This window comes from Heterodontus francisci, chromosome 2 (assembly GCF_036365525.1).
Source record: "Heterodontus francisci isolate sHetFra1 chromosome 2, sHetFra1.hap1, whole genome shotgun sequence".
In the NCBI taxonomy this organism is placed as follows: domain Eukaryota; kingdom Metazoa; phylum Chordata; class Chondrichthyes; order Heterodontiformes; family Heterodontidae; genus Heterodontus; species Heterodontus francisci.
The window spans coordinates 94,671-111,680 of record NC_090372.1 but is presented as its reverse complement, the minus strand read 5'-3'; the positions used below and the strand labels follow the sequence as shown (position 1 = coordinate 111,680).

Genomic DNA, 17,010 nt, shown 5'->3' with positions numbered 1-17,010 from the left:
TGACTCTCCAAAGCCTGTCCACTATCTACAAGGCACAAGTCAGGAATGTGATGGAATAATCTCCAATTGCTGGAATGGGTGCAGCTCCAACAACGCTCAAGAAACTCGACACCATCCAGGACAAAGCAGTCTGCTTGATTGGCACCCCATCCGCAACCTTCAACATTCACTCCCTCCACCACCGGTGCACAGTGGCAGCAGTGTGTACCATCTACAAGATGCACTGCAGCAACTCACCAAGGCTCTGTTGACAGCACCTTCCAAACCCACAACCTCTACCACATAAAAGGACAAGGGCCCCAAATGCATGGGAACATCACCTGCAAGTTCCCCTCGCAGTCACACACCATCCTGACTTGGAACTATATTGCTGTTCCTTCACTATCACCCACAGCACTGTGGGTATATCTTCACCACACAGACTGCAGTGGTTCAAGATGGTGGCTCACCACCACCGTCTCAAGGAAAATTAAGGATGGCAATAAATGCTGGCCTTGCCAGCGACGTCTGCACCCCACGAATTGAATAAATAAATATGACCCTGGTCCTTGTCATGCTTATGTCTTTGTTAGTTGTTACCTTAAACCTTATTGTAATATGCTCTCGGAAAAACTAATTTGATCGACCAAGAATTTCAGAACCTATGGATCCAATTACTTACAGGTCGGTGGGGAGGGTGTGGGGAGGGGGAGGGGGAGGACAGAGTGCGTGGAGGGTGCAAAGAGTCGATGAGAATAGGGTAGGGAGGGTTCAAGGAGGGGGCAGAAGATTGAATACAGTCCTGGAAGCCAGAGACGAGTGCATGGATGGGCGGAGAGGGGACTGGGAAGGGTGAGAAGGGGATACAGAGATGGCAGGGAGGGGTAAAGGGGGGACAGTGAGGTCAAACACAGCCCCAGAAACTGGGGAAGTGGAGGTCCTGCTGAACTTAACAGCAGCAGCTCATTAACATTTTTTAGCTCCATTTCCCACCCAGTGGCTGGACAAATGGATAGTCTTCCCAGTGGACAAGAGGGAGGGAACACCAAAAGCAGGAGTCCAAAGTGGGGGACAGTCAAAGATGGTTGCCATTATGAGGGAGGCTAGGGATCAGAAGGGAGGAGAGAGGCCACAATCATGATGTGGGGGAGAAAGGCCAGGATTTGTGAGAAGGGAAAGAGGCCGGAGATCGTGAGAGGGGAGAAAGGCCAGAGATCATGAACAAGGAACCTTCCTGACGGAGGCACTCCTGCTTCTCCTGCCCCATGAGGAAAGCTAATAAAGCCACTTAACCTGGTGGAGTTGGCAGCTCCCGCCTCCCTATCTCTCCTGAGTTTCCGAAACCCTGGGACTTCTACGCAGCAACAGTCAATTTCAAATCAGCTCCTAATTGCACTGTGGGAGCCCAATTTCAACGTATTAATAAAATGTCTCGCCAGCCATCCCCCCACATTTGCTATTAGCATGTCTTGGTCAGCCATCAAAGAACAAAGAACAAAGAACAGTACAGCACAGGAACAGGCCATTCGGCCCTCCAAGCCTGCGCCGATCTTGATGCCTGCCTAAACTAAAACCTTCTGCACTTCCGGGGACCGTATCCCTCTATTCCCATCCTATTCATATATTTGTCAAGATGTCTCTTAAACGTCGCTATCGTACCTGCTTCCACTGTCTCCCCCGGCAACAAGTTCCAGGCACTCACCATCCTCTGTGTAAAGAAATTGCCTCGTACATCCCCTCTAAACTTTGCCCCTCTCACCTTAAACAATGTCCCCTAGTAACTGACTCTTCCACCCTGGGAAAAAGCTGCTGACTATCCACTCTGTCCATGCCGCTTATAACTTTGTAAACCTCTACCATGTCGACCCTCCACCTCCGTCGTTCCAGTGAAAACAATCAGAGTTTATCCAAACTCTCCTCATAGCTAATGCCCTCCAGACCAGGCAACATCCCGGTAAACCTCCTCTGTGCCCTCTCCAAAGCCTCCACGTCCTTCTGGTAGTGTGGCGACCAGAATTGCATGCAATATTCTAAGTGCGGCCTAACTAAAGTTCTGTACAGCTGCAGCATGACTTGCCAATTTGTATACTCTATGCCCCGACCGATGAAGGCAAACATGCCGTATGCCTTCTTGACTACCTTATCCACCTGCGTTGCCACTTTCAGTGACCTGTGGACCTGTACGCCCAGATCTCTCTGCCTGTCAATACTCCTAAGGGTTCTGCCATTTACTGCATACTTGCCACCTGCATTAGACCTTCCAAAATGCATTACCTCACATTTGTCCAAATTAAACTCCACCTGCCATTTCTCTGCCCAAGTCTCCAACCGATCTATATCCTGCTGTATCCTCTGACAATCATCATCACTGTCCGCAACTCCACCAACCTTTGTGTCGTCCGCAAACTTACTAATCAGACCAGCTACATTTTCCTCCAAATCATTTGTATATACTACAAACAGCAAAGGTCCCAGCACTGATCCCTGCGGAACACCACTAGTCACATCCCTCCATTCAGAAAAGCACCCTTCCATTGCTACCCTCTGTCTTCTATGACCGAGCCAGTTCTGTATCCATCTTGCCAGCTCCCCGCTGATCCCATGTGACTTCACCTTTTGTATCAGGAAGATCATTTGTGCAATGGATAAACCCTCTCACGCCCGACCCTTCTCTTTTTCTCCTCAGGACCCACTTGCTAATATACAATAAATATAAATTTTATGTGGTACAATTTACTAATTCTACTCTCTATTGAAGCTGCACAGTGTTTCCCTGCTCAGCTGGTAGCATTTCTCACAGAATTCACATCGCCAGTAAAATAAATTGCATAGCATTGGTGTAGAAAATGATCAATTTGTTAAGAAATGGTGCAACTTTTGTGTATGAAGAAGTGAAATTAGCATCCTGATGAAGTTAACTCAGATTAGTTAGCGAACAAAGTCATCACCAGTCATCATTCAAGTGAAATACGGAAGATCTGGGATTATTGCAAAGCTTTTCCTCGCAAGCTGCTGAGTAAGATTTTAATGGCTGCTTATTGATGTGTAAAATTATGGGAAACAGCCAATTTCTAAGAGCTGAAATGTTAGTAATTTAATCACCAACATACACCTTTTTGTAAATATTGCCATCATACTGCTCTCCTATGGGGGTAGTAACTTCTGCTTTGCTCTGAAAATGTTTGCTTGCTATGCTTTCTGCAATGACAGTAACTTTCTCCTGCATACCAAGCCTTCAAAATGGAGTTGAGGAACAAGGAAATGACCACGTGTTCCCATAAGGAGGGGTGAGTAAGGAAATCCCAGGTGAAAGACATCATTTAGAGTACCAGCTTCCAACTTACTGATGTCCTATTAAACCTCATATTTTGGATAGTGACCAAAATGACATGAAGTTGATAATTGGTTAGTTCTAATCAACAAATACAGTAGAATATATGCATTAAAACTAGTTTTCCAGCACTGTGAATAGGAATTTAGGATATATATGAAGCCAGAAAATCTAGTGCTTACATTAATGATTAATTTCCATGTTTATCAACAAGATAATGAAAAGCCTTGCCTGAACTGATTTTAATGACAATTTTTGATTCTGTGCCCAAATCCCTGATAGTCATAGAGTCATCTGTGGAACCATTCTCATGAATCTTTTCAAACCCTCTCTAATGCATCAACATCCTTCCTGAAGTGTGGTGCCGAGAACTGGATACAATACTCCAGTTAAGGCTGAACCAGTGTTTTATACAGGTTTATTATAAATTCCATGTTCTTGTACTCGATACCCCTATTAGTTAAGTTTAGGAATTCCGTAACCAGTTTCCCAACCTACCCTGCAACCTTCAATGAGTTGTGCACCAATACTCCTGGTCCGCCTGTTCCTGCACCCCCTTTAGAATTGTACCCTTTAATTAATATTGCCTCTCCTGATTCTTCCAACCAAAACGAATCACTTTACAATTTTCTGCATTAAATTTCATCTGCCACTTGACCACTCATTCCACCAGCCTATCCATGTCCTCTTGAAGTTTATCAATGCATTTGACCTAAGTCCATTTTTACAGGAAAAATCCATCGACCTTTAAGTTTCAGAAAAGGAAGGCATCCTATCATTAAAGAAAAATGAAATACAATATAAACTGAAGTTCTCCAGAACAAATTGCATCTCTGATGAAGAAACCACAGAGGACATTATGCATTTATATTCCTTCGGTATGTTTTTTCTTCAGAAGCTACCTGTGAATTATGTGTTTGTGATAATGGATAATAATCTGGTAGATAGTGGTATGATTTTCTTCTGCGCACCTAAAGTTAGTATGAAGGATTGGTAGGTCAGGCTATTTTCTATCTTAAATCTAGTTCTTGTGACATTGCTTCAATATTGAGCCTACCTGCTCCCTCATGAATTACAGTCTCCCACATAATACTGAATCGTACCCATTTGTTTCCCCAATTTGGCTCATCCATTGGAAAAAAAGTAAACAAAACTAAATTAGTCTCAAAACTTTTTTATGAGCATTACAGAAACAGAAAAATATTCCCAGTGAAGGTCAATCTTTATTAAGCATGAATTGCTTTTAGGAATAGTGATAATCTTCACTGAAACAATGTGACAAGAAATATTCAGTTCTTCAAATCTCTTTTCCTCCACCTTTTAAGATATGGTCAGGGTGAAACCGGTCCTGGTCAGTTATGTAAAATGTGGATAGCGAATTGGTAACACGTTTTACACCCTACCCGATTTTCTTCTCCATCGATCGGGGCACCAATTCACTATTTCCCATGTTGCACTACTGCCAAGAACTAATTTCAGTCCCAATATTTATTTTATCCATCTTGTAAGCACAGAAGGCTGTGAACTCTGCTTGGAGTCAACGCCCAAATCTTACTAAGCCGACATTCAGCACTCAACCAACTGACATTCCCAACCTCTACAAAGGCAGTTGAAAGAAAGATCAGACAGTCCAGTCCATCACCATTTTTCTGATAATTTATGTGAGAGTTTTGTACATTTGTTGTAAATTTACAGAAAATAATAATTTTAATTTATAAAGAAATTCACAGCATACAATTATTAAGGACAGTTATTTTCAAGAACATTTGTAAGGAAACTCAGGAATAGTAACATTATTTTGACCACCATCGCATGTTTTATAAATTTTCAAATGTGCTGTCGCCTCATTTTACGTGTGGAATATTTAATTAACCGAGCATAATTACACTGCTCTTTATGGGAAAGATAGTGTGGTAATTAATCATAAGTGACCTTGGAGCTGAGATTTTGATTTCAACAATTATTTGATTGTATGAAAGTTATCTAGTGTGTCTCTGGGTCACACCATAATAGTAAATAATAGATTTACTAAAAAGACAACAAAGGTTCCTAAGTAAACTGGAAAGTGTGCAAGAAGAAAAGTGCCATTATTAGTATCAGAACATGGAAATTCAATCATAAAATTCTTTTTGTATTTAATAGGATTACAGGAATATTAAATGGATCTGAGGATTACAGTTAGATTTTTTTTTTTTTAGAATTAGAATATTACAGCGCAGTACAGGCCCTTCGGCCCTCGATGTTGCGCCGATCATCTGACCTACACTATTCCATTTACATCCATATGTCTATCCAATGACCACTTAAATGCCCTTAAAGTTGGCGAGTCTACTACTGTTGCAGGCAGGGCGTTCCACGCCCCTACTACTCTCTGCGTAAAGAAACTACCTCTGACATCTGTCCTATATCTTTCACCCCTCAACTTAAAGCTATGTCCCCTCGTGTTTGCCATCCTCATCCGAGGGAAAAGACTCTCACTATCCACCCTATCTAACCCTCTGATTATCTTGTATGTCTCTATTAAGTCACCTCTCCTCCTCCTTCTCTCTAACGAAAACAACCCCAAGTCCCTCAGCCTTTCCTCGTAAGACCTTCCTTCCATACCAGGCAACATCCTAGTAAATCTCCTCTGCACCCTTTCCAAAGCTTCGACATCCTTCCTATAATGCGGTGACCAGAACTGCACGCAATACTCCAGGTGCGGCCTCACCAGAGTTTTGTACAGCTGCATCATGACCCCGTGGCTCTGAAACTCGATCCCCCTACTAATAAAGGCTAACACACCATATGCCTTCTTAACAGCCCTATTAACCTGGGTAGCAACTTTCAGGGATTTATGTACCTGGATACCAAGATCTCTCTGCTCATCTACACTACCAAGAATCTTCCCATTAGCCCAGTACTCTGCATTGCTGTTACTCCTTCCAAAGTGAATCACCTCACACTTCTCCGCATTAAACTCCATTTGCCATCTCTCAGCCCAGCTCTGCAGCCTATCTATGTCCCTCTGTACCCTACAACACCCTTCGACACTATCCACAACTCCACCGACCTTCGTGTCATCCGCAAATTTACTAACCCACCCTTCTACACCCTCATCCAGGTCGTTTATAAAAATGACAAACAGCAGTGGCCCCAAAACAGAACCTTGCGGTACACCACTAGTAACTAAACTCCAGGATGAACATTTGCCATCAACCACCACCCTCTGTCTTCTTTCAGCTAGCCAATTTCTGATCCAAAGCTCTAAATCACCTTCAACCCCATACTTCCGTATTTTCTGCAATAGCCTACCGTGGGGAACCTTATCAAACGCCTTACTGAAATCCATATACACCACATCCACGGCTTTACCCTCATCCACCTGTTTGGTCACCTTCTCGAAAAACTCAATAAGGTTTGTGAGGCACGACCTACCTTTCACAAAACCGTGCTGACTATCGCAAATGAACTTATTCTTTTCAAGATGATTATAAATCCTGTCTCTTATAACCTTTTCCAACATTTTACCCACAACCGAAGTAAGGCTCACAGGTCTATAATTACCAGGGCTGTCTCTACTCCCCTTCTTGAACAAGGGGACAACATTTGCTATCCTCCAGTCCTCCGGCACTACTCCTGTCGACAATGACGACTTGAAGATCAACAACAACGGCTCTGCAATCTCCTCCCTGGCTTCCCAGAGAATCCTAGGATAAATCCCATCTGGCCCAGGGGACTTATCTATTTTCACTCTTTCCAAAATTGCTAACACCTCCTCCTTGTGAATCTCAATCCCATCTAGCCTAGTAGCCTGAATCTCAGTATTCTCCTCGGCAACATTTTCTTTCTCTACTGTAAATACTGACGAAAAATATTCATTTAACGCTTCCCCTATCTCCTCTGATTCCGCACACAACTTCCCACTACTATCCTTGATTGGCCCTGTTCTAACTCTTATCATTCGTTTATTCCTGATATACCTATAGAAAGCCTTAGGGTTTTCTTTGATCCTATCCGCCAATGACTTCTCGTGTCCTCTCCTTGCTCTTCTTAGCCCTCCCTTTAGATCCTTCCTGGCTAGCTTGTAACTCTCAAGCGCCCTAACTGAGCCTTCACGTCTCATCCTAACATAAGCCGCCCTCTTCCTCTTGACAAGCGCTTCAACTTCTTGAGTAAACCACGGCTCCCTTGCTCGACAACTTCCTCCCTGCCTGACAGGTACATACTTATCAAGGACACGCATTAGCTGCTCCTTGAATAAGCTCCACATTTCGTTTGTGCCCATCCCCTGCAGTTTCCTTCCCCGTCCTACACATCCTAAATCTTGCCTAATCGCGTCATAATTTCCTTTCCCCCAGCTATAATTCTTGCCCTGCGGTATATACCTGTCCCTGCCCATCGCTAAGGTAAACCTAACCGAATTGTGATCACTATCGCCAAAGTGCTCACCTACATCTAAATCGAACACCTGGCCGGGTTCATTACCCAGTACCAAATCCAATGTGGCATCGCCCCTGGTTGGCCTGTCCACATACTGTGTCAGAAAACCCTCCTGCACACACTTAGTATTGTATGCTGCATACTAGTAAATTACAGGGCTTCCATCCAACTTAATGTAACGTTAGCTTGCTAGTACTAACTCGCCATAAGCATTTACTTTGCAAAACTGAGTTCTTGACAATTTTTTCCACATGTTTGTAAAGTATATGCAGTACTTTAAACCTTTGGAAACATCTTTAACTTCATTTTTAACTTTATCGACATCTGATGAGGATTTTCTGCTAATTTATGAATGACAAAGTGGAAATAGGGAGACTTCGATTATAACATTTTTGAATAAACTAAAGAAAAGTCCATCTTTATTAACTTTGGTGCAGAAATATCTTTTTGAATGGGATGCTCTAAGATAAGCTTAAATAAACAACTTGTAAATGCCAATTGAATAACTTCAGTAATACATTTGCAGGAGGATGCTAATTACACTAAAATTCACACTATTCCAAGTAGACACTGGGAAAGCTGGAAGGAATGAAGCAGTTTTAAACATGTAGACCAAAATGCCTTTGCACTAAATGCTCATAGAAGGCTAATAAGTTAGTGAGAAATGTAATTACAATCCGGTAGATGTCAGGAACGAATGTCCCTTTTGTGCAGTCCTTGAATCTTTGGAATTTTGTTTTGTAAGTCATGCAATAGCACAGAATAGGTAATTCTTTGAGCCCATATTTGTGATATGAAGGAATGCCATTTTTCGATGTTTTAAGTTCATGAATCCTAACATAGTTCAGAAGTTCCTACCAGTTTGCGTTCCTGGAAATTTTTCAGCTTCTTTCAAAGCTCACCAGCATTTACAAAGGTTGACTGCTGGTTGTCTGCTCCAACAGTGCAATATTCTACCTCCTGAACTAAACTGTTATTAACCTGTTAATTTCCAGTGCTGTACAACATAAACCAAAGTCATTCAGCTAGCTATTAAGGCAGTGAAATAAACTATGGGTTAACCAATGCCCCAAATTTCCTGACACTGCGAATAGAATGTGTTGCAAAAAGGAAACAAATTTACTTCCTATTCATTAACATACCATTAACATACTATTTGCCTTTGTTCCATGATCTTCTGCTCAGTTATTCCCTGTGACCTCGTCCTATCAACACCTTCTCCTTTGTTATCTCTTGCCCCACCCCCACTTTACTTGCTTAAAACCTTTTACATTTCTAATATTTGCCAGTTCTGATGAAGGGTCATTGACCTGAAACGTTAACTCTGCTTCTCTGTCCACAGATGCTGCCAGACCTGCTGAGTATTTCCAGCATTTCTGGTTTTTATTTCAGATTTCCAGCATCTGCAGTATTTTGCTTTTCATTTAGATTTGTATGTTAGATGACATAACAATATGATTCAAGTGAAAACCACCATAACAAGGGTTAATTTCTCATGAACCTGACTGTAGTGTCACTCACAGAACTATTGGATTTGAAAAAAAGTGCTGAGTTATAAATTGGAAAGTCACAGATTTCCCGTATGCTATGCTCCAGGAACTCTAGTTCAGCCAGTGATGGTTAACTACACATTTGAACTGCTATATACAAAGAGCAGAACTCCTGGTGACAACACAGTCTAAAAAACAGTTGGACAGGCAGAAGCACTATATGAAATTTGCCTCTGGTATACTAGAAATTGATTCTGAATGCTCAAGTGCAGCTGCTCTGGTGTCCACCCATAAATATGAAGGTTTGATTTAAGCATTAGCAATGTCTGTGTTGCTGCTCCAGAGTCCTGTGGAGGATTGACAGCCTAGCAATGTCTCTCCATTGCTGTCGCCGATGGATTGATGGACCTACTCACAAGCAATTGAGTTTAACAGTCACAGTTCTTAGCCAAGACTGTACAGGCAGAGGCAGAATCTTGAGAATTGAAGGGAGGCAAACACATTGCATCCTCTGGGTCCAGATCTTATAAATTATCGAAAAAAATAACCAAAATTTTCTTATAGAGATGCTGATAGGCAACTATGTTCTACTATCATGCTAAACTTGACTGTGCTATGAAATGCTGCAGATGCTAATTGAGTTTCACATACAGATGACATTGAGATAGACTTGGGAAAATTCATGGCATGCCCATCTGCGACACCTAGTCCTGTGGAGTTCAGCAAGTTATTTCTTCACTACTTAATGCAAACCTAATCATTAGACTTGGGTCACTAAGTTTAATTTTTGAGCACTTGTAGCTTAGTTAATTTATGGCAACATTTTATTGACTGCTCAGAACCCTCTAATACATTAATAATCATACAGCTCTATTTTTGGCAGATAAAAGCATGACTTTTTAGTGCCATTAGTGTTCGCAGCAACAAATTCTCATGTGTCACAATGTCTATTTCTCATTCACCTCATCCAAGTTAACTTGAAAGGCATGGTTCAGGTAACCATTCATAAGCTGTGGGTTCCACCCAGTGAGAGGTTAATGGTGCCCTTTACGGGGAAGGTTAACTGCCATTACTGCAAAATGTACTAAGCACTCCTTGGTCAACATGAAGCTGTTTAAGCAGCCAGATTTATAGCAAAGGTTTTACACTGTTTTAAGATGTGTTCTTTAATGTTATCAAGTTTAATTAGCAATGAATTAAAGGACCATCATGACCATGCAGGAAAATTCAGTAAGGTTCAGTCCCTGCAATAGCAGGATCAGCCCATTTTGAAAATGTTTGCGCAAAATATGGCATCATGCTGCCTCTATGGTGGATAATGACAAACATTTACAAGGTTTCGCTTTTCTAAATTCTAGTTCGGACTTCAAGTGACCACAACAATAATTTGAAATGTTGATCATCATAAATCAGGATGCAAATTGTATCAAAATAGTCTATTTCCCATCTGTATAGAAACTGAACAAAGGATAATATACCAACGCAAAACACACCTCTTAACCATGTCGCCAACAAATATTCTTGAAACTGCATTGGTTTTTTCACTATTATGTGGTCCAAACATGGCGGAAAGTGGAATTTGAGTTCAATTAATAAATTTGGAATTAAAAGCTAGTCTAATGATTGCCATGAAACCATTGTCGATTATTGTAAAAACCTATCTGGTTCACTAATGTCCTTTAGGGAAGGAAATCTGCTGTCCTTACCTTGTCTGGCCTACATGTGACACCAGACACACTGCAACGTGGTTGACTCTGAATTCCCTCTGAGATGGCCTAGCAAGCTACAAAGCCGATAAGGAATGATACTGAATGGACCACCCGACATCGACCAAGGCATTGTAAACGACACTGCAAAGTCCTCCTTATTAACATCTGGGGGCTTGTGCCAAATTTGGGAGAGCTGTCCCACAGACTAGTCAAGCAGCAGCCTGACATTGTCATACTCACAGAATCATATCTTACAGACACTGTCCCAGAAACCATCATCACCATCCCTGGGTATGTCCTGTCCCAACGGCAGGACAGACCCAGCAGAGGTGGCGGCACAGTGGTATATTGTCCAGAGGGAACTGCCCTTGGAGTCCTCAACATCGACTCCAAACCCCATGAAGTCTCATAGCATCAGGTCAAACATGGGCAAGGAAACCTCCCGCTGATTACCACCTCCCGCACCATCCCCCCACCCCTAAGCTGATGAACCAGTACTCCTCCATGTTAAACACCACTTGGAGGAAGCACTGAGGGTGGCTAGAACACAAAATGTACTCTGGGTGGGGGAATTCAATGTCTATCAACAAGAGTGGCTCGGTACCACCATTACTGACCGAGCTGACCAAGTCCAAAAGGATATAGTTGCTAAACTGAGTCTGCAGCAGGTGGTGAACCAACAAGAGGGAAACACATATTTGACCTTGTCCTCACCAATCTGACTGTCGCAGTTATATCTGTCCATGACAGTATTGGTAGGAGTGACCACCGCACAGTCCTTGTGGAGACGAACTCCCGTCTTCACATTGAGGGTACCCTCCATTGTGTTGTGTGGCACTACCACCGTGCTAAATGGGATTGACTCTGAACAAATCTAGCAACTCAAAACTGGGCATCCATGAGGCACTGCGGGCCATCAGCAGCAGCAGCAGAACTGTACTCAATCACAATCTGTAACCTCATGGCTCGGCATATTCCCCACTCTACCATGACCATCAATCCGAGGGAATCAACCTTGGTTCAATGAAGACTACAGATGGGCATGCCAGGAGCAACACCAGGCATACTTCAAAATGAGGTATAATAAAAGCAAAATACTGCAGATGCTGGAAATCTGAAATAAAAACAAGAAATGCTGGAACCACTCAGCAGGTCTGGCAGCATCTGTGGAAAGAGAAGCAGAGTTAACGTTTAGGGTCAGTGATCCTTCTTCGGAACTGAGTTACGAAGAAGGGTCACTGACCCGAAACGTTAACTCAAAATGAGCTGTCAAGCTGGTGAAGCTACAACCCTGGACTACTTGCATGCCAAACAGCATAAGCAGCATGCGATAGACAGAGCTAAACGATCCCACAACCAATGGATCAGATCCAAGCTCTGCAGTCCTGCCACATCCAGTCATGAATGGAGGTGGACAATTAAACAATTAACTGGAGGAGGAGGCTCCATAAATATCCCCATCCTCAATGATGAGGGATTCCAGCACATCAGTGCAAAAGACAAGGCTGAAGCAATTGCAACAATCTTCCGTCAGACGTGCCGAGTGTATGATCCATCTTGGCCTCCTCCTGAAATCCCAGCATCACAGATGCCAGTCTTCAGTCAATTCGATTCACTCCGAGTGATAACAAGAAACGACTGAAGGCATTGGATACAACAAAATCTATAGGTTCTGACAATATTCCGGCAATAATACTGAAGACCTGTGCTCCAGGACTTGCCACGCCCCTAGCCAAGCTATTCCAGTACAGCTACAATGCTGGCATCTACCTGGAAATGTGGCAGATAGCTCAGGTATGTCCATCGCAAGAAGGACAAATCCAACCCTGCCAATTACTGGCCCATCAGTCTACTCTCCATCATCAGTAAAGTGATGGAAGGTGTCGTCGATGGTGCTATCAAGTGGCACTTGCTTAGCAATAACCTGCTTAGTGACGGTCTGTTTGGGTTCCCCCAGGGCCATTCAGCTCCTAACCTCATTACAGTCTTGGTTGAAGCAATGACAAAAGAGCTGAACTCCAGAGGTGAGGTGAGAGTGACTGTCCTTGACATCAAGGCAGCATTTGACCGAGTATGGCATCAAGGAGTCCTAGCAAAACTAGAGACAATGGGAATCAAGAGGAAAACTGTCCGCTGGTTGGAGTCATACCTAGTGCAAAGGAAGATGGTTGTCGTTGTTGGAGGTCAATTATCTCAGCTCCAGGACATCACTGCAGGAGTTCCTCAGGGTAGTGTCCTACGCCCAACCATCTTCAGCTGCTTCATCAATGACCTTCCTTCAATCATAAGGTCAGACGTGATGATTGTGCAAGGTTCAGCACCAGTCGGGCCCCCTCAGATACTGAAGCAGTCCATGTAGAAATGCAGTAAGACCTGGACAATATCCAGGCTTGGGCTGATTAGTGGCAAGTAACATTCGCACCACACAAGTGCCAGGCAATGACCATCTCAAACAACAGAGAATCTAACCATCTCCCCTTGACATTCAATGGCACTACAATCGCTGAATCCCCCACTATCAACACCTGGGGATTACCATTGAACAGAAACTGAACTGGAGTAGCCATATAAATACCATGGCTACAAGAGCAGGTCAGAGGCTGGGAATCCTGCAGCAAATAACTCAGCTCCTGACTCCCCAAAGCCTGTCCACCATCTATAAGGCACAAGTCAGGAGTGTGATGGAATACTCTCCACTTGCCTGGATGGGTGCAGCTCCAACAACACTCAAGAAGCTCAACACCATCCAGGACAAAGCAGCCTGCTTGATTGGCACCCCATCCACAAACATTCACTCCCCCCACAATTGACACACAGTGGCAGCAGTGTGTACCATCTACAAGATGCACCGCAGTAATGCACCAAGGCTCCTTAGACAACACCTTCCAAATCCACAACCTCTCTCAACTAAAAGGACAAGGGCAGTAGTTGCATGGGAATACTACCACCTGCAAGTTCCCCTCCAAGTCACACATCATCCTGACTTGGAACTATATCGCCGTTCCTTCATTGTGACTGGGTCAAAATCCTGGAACTCCCTTCCTAACAGCACTGTGGGTGTACCTACCCCACATAAACTGCAGCGGTTCAAGAAGGCAAGGGCAATTAGGAATGGGCAATAAATGTGCACATCCCATGAAAAAAAATGACAGAATTGTCCCAGAGGAGCAGCATAGTTTGTTAAGAGAACTTAGACAAGGATTTTTTAATATATATTTTTAGCCATTTTTTTCTCTAATATTGCAGCATAGGAGGAGGAAGAAACTGAGGATCAGGTCATGTGTGCCACCCAAAATTTTAATGAAAGTAGGAATGAATGTTTGTGCTTTTAAAGGAATATCATCATAAAGTTTACTTTTTTATGCAAAATAATGGCATAAACTGAATTTCAAAAATACCATATCAGCACTGAAGCATAACATTGCAGATCATATTGAAAACAGTTATTGTTTTCGCTATTCCTCTGCAAAGCAGCAATGTTTGTTAATTTGCAATATTTTTTAATGATGACCAATGTTTTCAAAGCTATAACCAGTTGCAGTTTGACTGGAGAATATTTAGGTAATTGGTGTCTAGCCTTAAAATGATTTGTGGCTAATAAAATATCTCACTCTGATGCCACCTGCTTACCGGAGCAGGTAGAGGAAGAAACACATGACAGGGCAACTTCCTCCATCTCCAATATCTTTTTTAGTTTTGCCATATTTGTAGCCCCAAACTCAAAAAGCACATTTGGAGATGCATATTTGTTGCATTAATATTCTTTCCACATATACATCTGCACACAACAGCTTAAAAACAGTACAGTAACAAGTAAGCATTGCTTCAACATGATTTCAAACAGTTGTTGCAATACATTTACAGCCAAGCCTTTCCCTAAAGCACCCTGGAATTCTCAGTTGGTGCCAGACAACATCTCCAGGCTTGTCTGTGCTGAAGTCTTGTGGTTTCAACATTTTTTGTCTCTTGATCATTCTTACAGGGTTATTTTGCTCATTAGGAAAAGAAAAATAGATCACAAATGAATGTTTATATAATTAGAGGGAAAACGTAGAAACCACAAGATCAGTAAGTGTAGGTAAATAATGTATTGTTTCATAGATAGGTGAGAATTATAGAATTTATTCAGTTAAGAATTCCTATTGTCCTACTGATTGGGCACAAATGACAGAATGATTTATGGAGATGCCTTCGTTCCCCACCCTGCAGTGAAGCGCATGCGTTAGGGGAAACAAAGGAAATAAATTACTATATATATTAAATCTACTGCAGTCTTTGGGAGGCTCACAGGGCCCAGTTATGCTGGAAATCAACTCTATCGAAAGGTTGCAAAGTCTTTACGGTGGAAAAAAAACACTGCATCCTAAATTTCAACATTTGGGCAACAATTCACATGTGCAGAATCTACGATAATTCCATTACGATATGCATTTCCCCCCAAAAAACAGACACCTTCCCCCGTGGGCATCAAGTCAGTGCATCGGGACAACGTTTCCAGATGTGCTCGACCTAAAAGACGCGAATCATTTACAATAAATTCCTTCATAACAGTCATTAAACCACAGATTTCATCCAAGCAGTAAAGTCATTTCCTGAATGGTAAGTCTTTTGTTAGCGAGTGATTGTCATTCCCACTCCAACAATCTCTATTAACAGACACAAAACTACATTCGGTAATCTGAAATAATGGCAATTGGATGTAAAATATAATAAATAGGTTCAGATGTTGGGGATTAACTGCTGTTAAATATGCATCTCAGTATTTTTCATAGGATGATATCCGTAAGTACGAAACAATCAATTTAATGGCACTGTCGCCCTTTTTGTCGCTAGATCGCTTTGACTAATAAAACATATAGAGGGAGACGGTAGCTTGTGCCTCATATTCGCAGCAGGTTACTGAGTTTAATAGGTAAGACTTGTTGAATTGCGCTCTTATTAGATCACAACACTTTCGTAAAGCTTTCTACAAAAAACAGTTAACCGTAGTCTATAAAAATGATTCAGTCATCTGAAGTGACACATAGTGCAATCACACATCACAGCCACAGTCCTGTAAAACGGACCCAACTCCCTTCTCAACACACTGGCTGCACTTGTCATTTTCTGCCAATTATTCAGGTCGCCGCTTTGTCTTAAAAATGCTGCTCCCTCCCGATCGCCCCAGCAGATCAAAACCTTTAATGTTTGTGAGACAGATGCACCGGACGGTTCGTTTCCTTCCAGGGAAGCACCAGGTCCGTCTCTTACCGTTATTCCGATCGCCTTTTTCAGCTGGACTTGGCTGCACTGCCTGTGAAATCGGAGCAGGACTGGGGGATTTACGCGACGCTCGTCTACTGCTGCATATCGCCTGAGTGTGGGCAGGAGCTGGGTAAACCTTAGCCCATTTGTAAAATAATATCGTTACTGAGAGATGGCGCTGTGAGCACAATTGGACACAGGGACGCGCATCACGTGTTCTTTAAGCATTTCCAAATTCCAACTTCAAATAGTCAGCTTTGAAGTGCTTTAATAAATCGTTTAATTAAAGATTTGGCACACTTCAATAAACGCAGCCTTTTATCTTTTACAAATATACACCCCTGGATGAAAATTTTAGTTTAATCCCTGAAATGTTAATGTTACTGAAATAAGTCCCACGTAATTAATTTTCATAGTGAGCTCTGCCCATTTACTGAATTAAAAGTATTTGCCATTTCAAAGACTTTTTCTATATCAAAAAAGTGTTTAACCCTTGAATTGTGGATTTAATTGTGTGGCAGCGGATGGAGCCAAGCTATAAATGGATATTTTTTCCCAATTAACTTGTCAAGGAATTGGGAGGAGGGGGGGGGGGGGGGGGGAGGTGGGGGCGATTTCTGCTGTTACAATAAAGAAGCAATTCCGGTTAAATTCTGGGGATGGGTTAATGTGAAGCTGCTGAATATAACACTCCTGATTGCGAAGATCTTTGGCGCCCTCTGCAATGTTTGTAGAAAAGCGCCGAACAAAATGCTGTACCTGAGCAGTTTGAATCGCTTTCAGAGGCGATTCTGATTCAATTCTTTTGTAAGATTCTATCACAGAATTCACAGAA

The 17,010-nt window shown here is 42.5% G+C and overlaps 1 protein-coding gene across 1 annotated transcript in view; it reads right to left on the bottom strand.

Moving 5' to 3' along the window:
- Nucleotides 1–16,348, bottom strand: part of LOC137381309 (brain acid soluble protein 1 homolog) — a 117,957-nt gene extending 101,609 nt beyond the window's left edge. The window contains exon 1 of the mRNA XM_068053686.1: nt 16,182–16,348. The gene's annotated coding sequence lies outside the window, so the exon portion shown is untranslated. The remainder of the gene's footprint in view (nt 1–16,181) is intronic.
- Nucleotides 16,349–17,010: the final 662 nt, after the last annotated feature.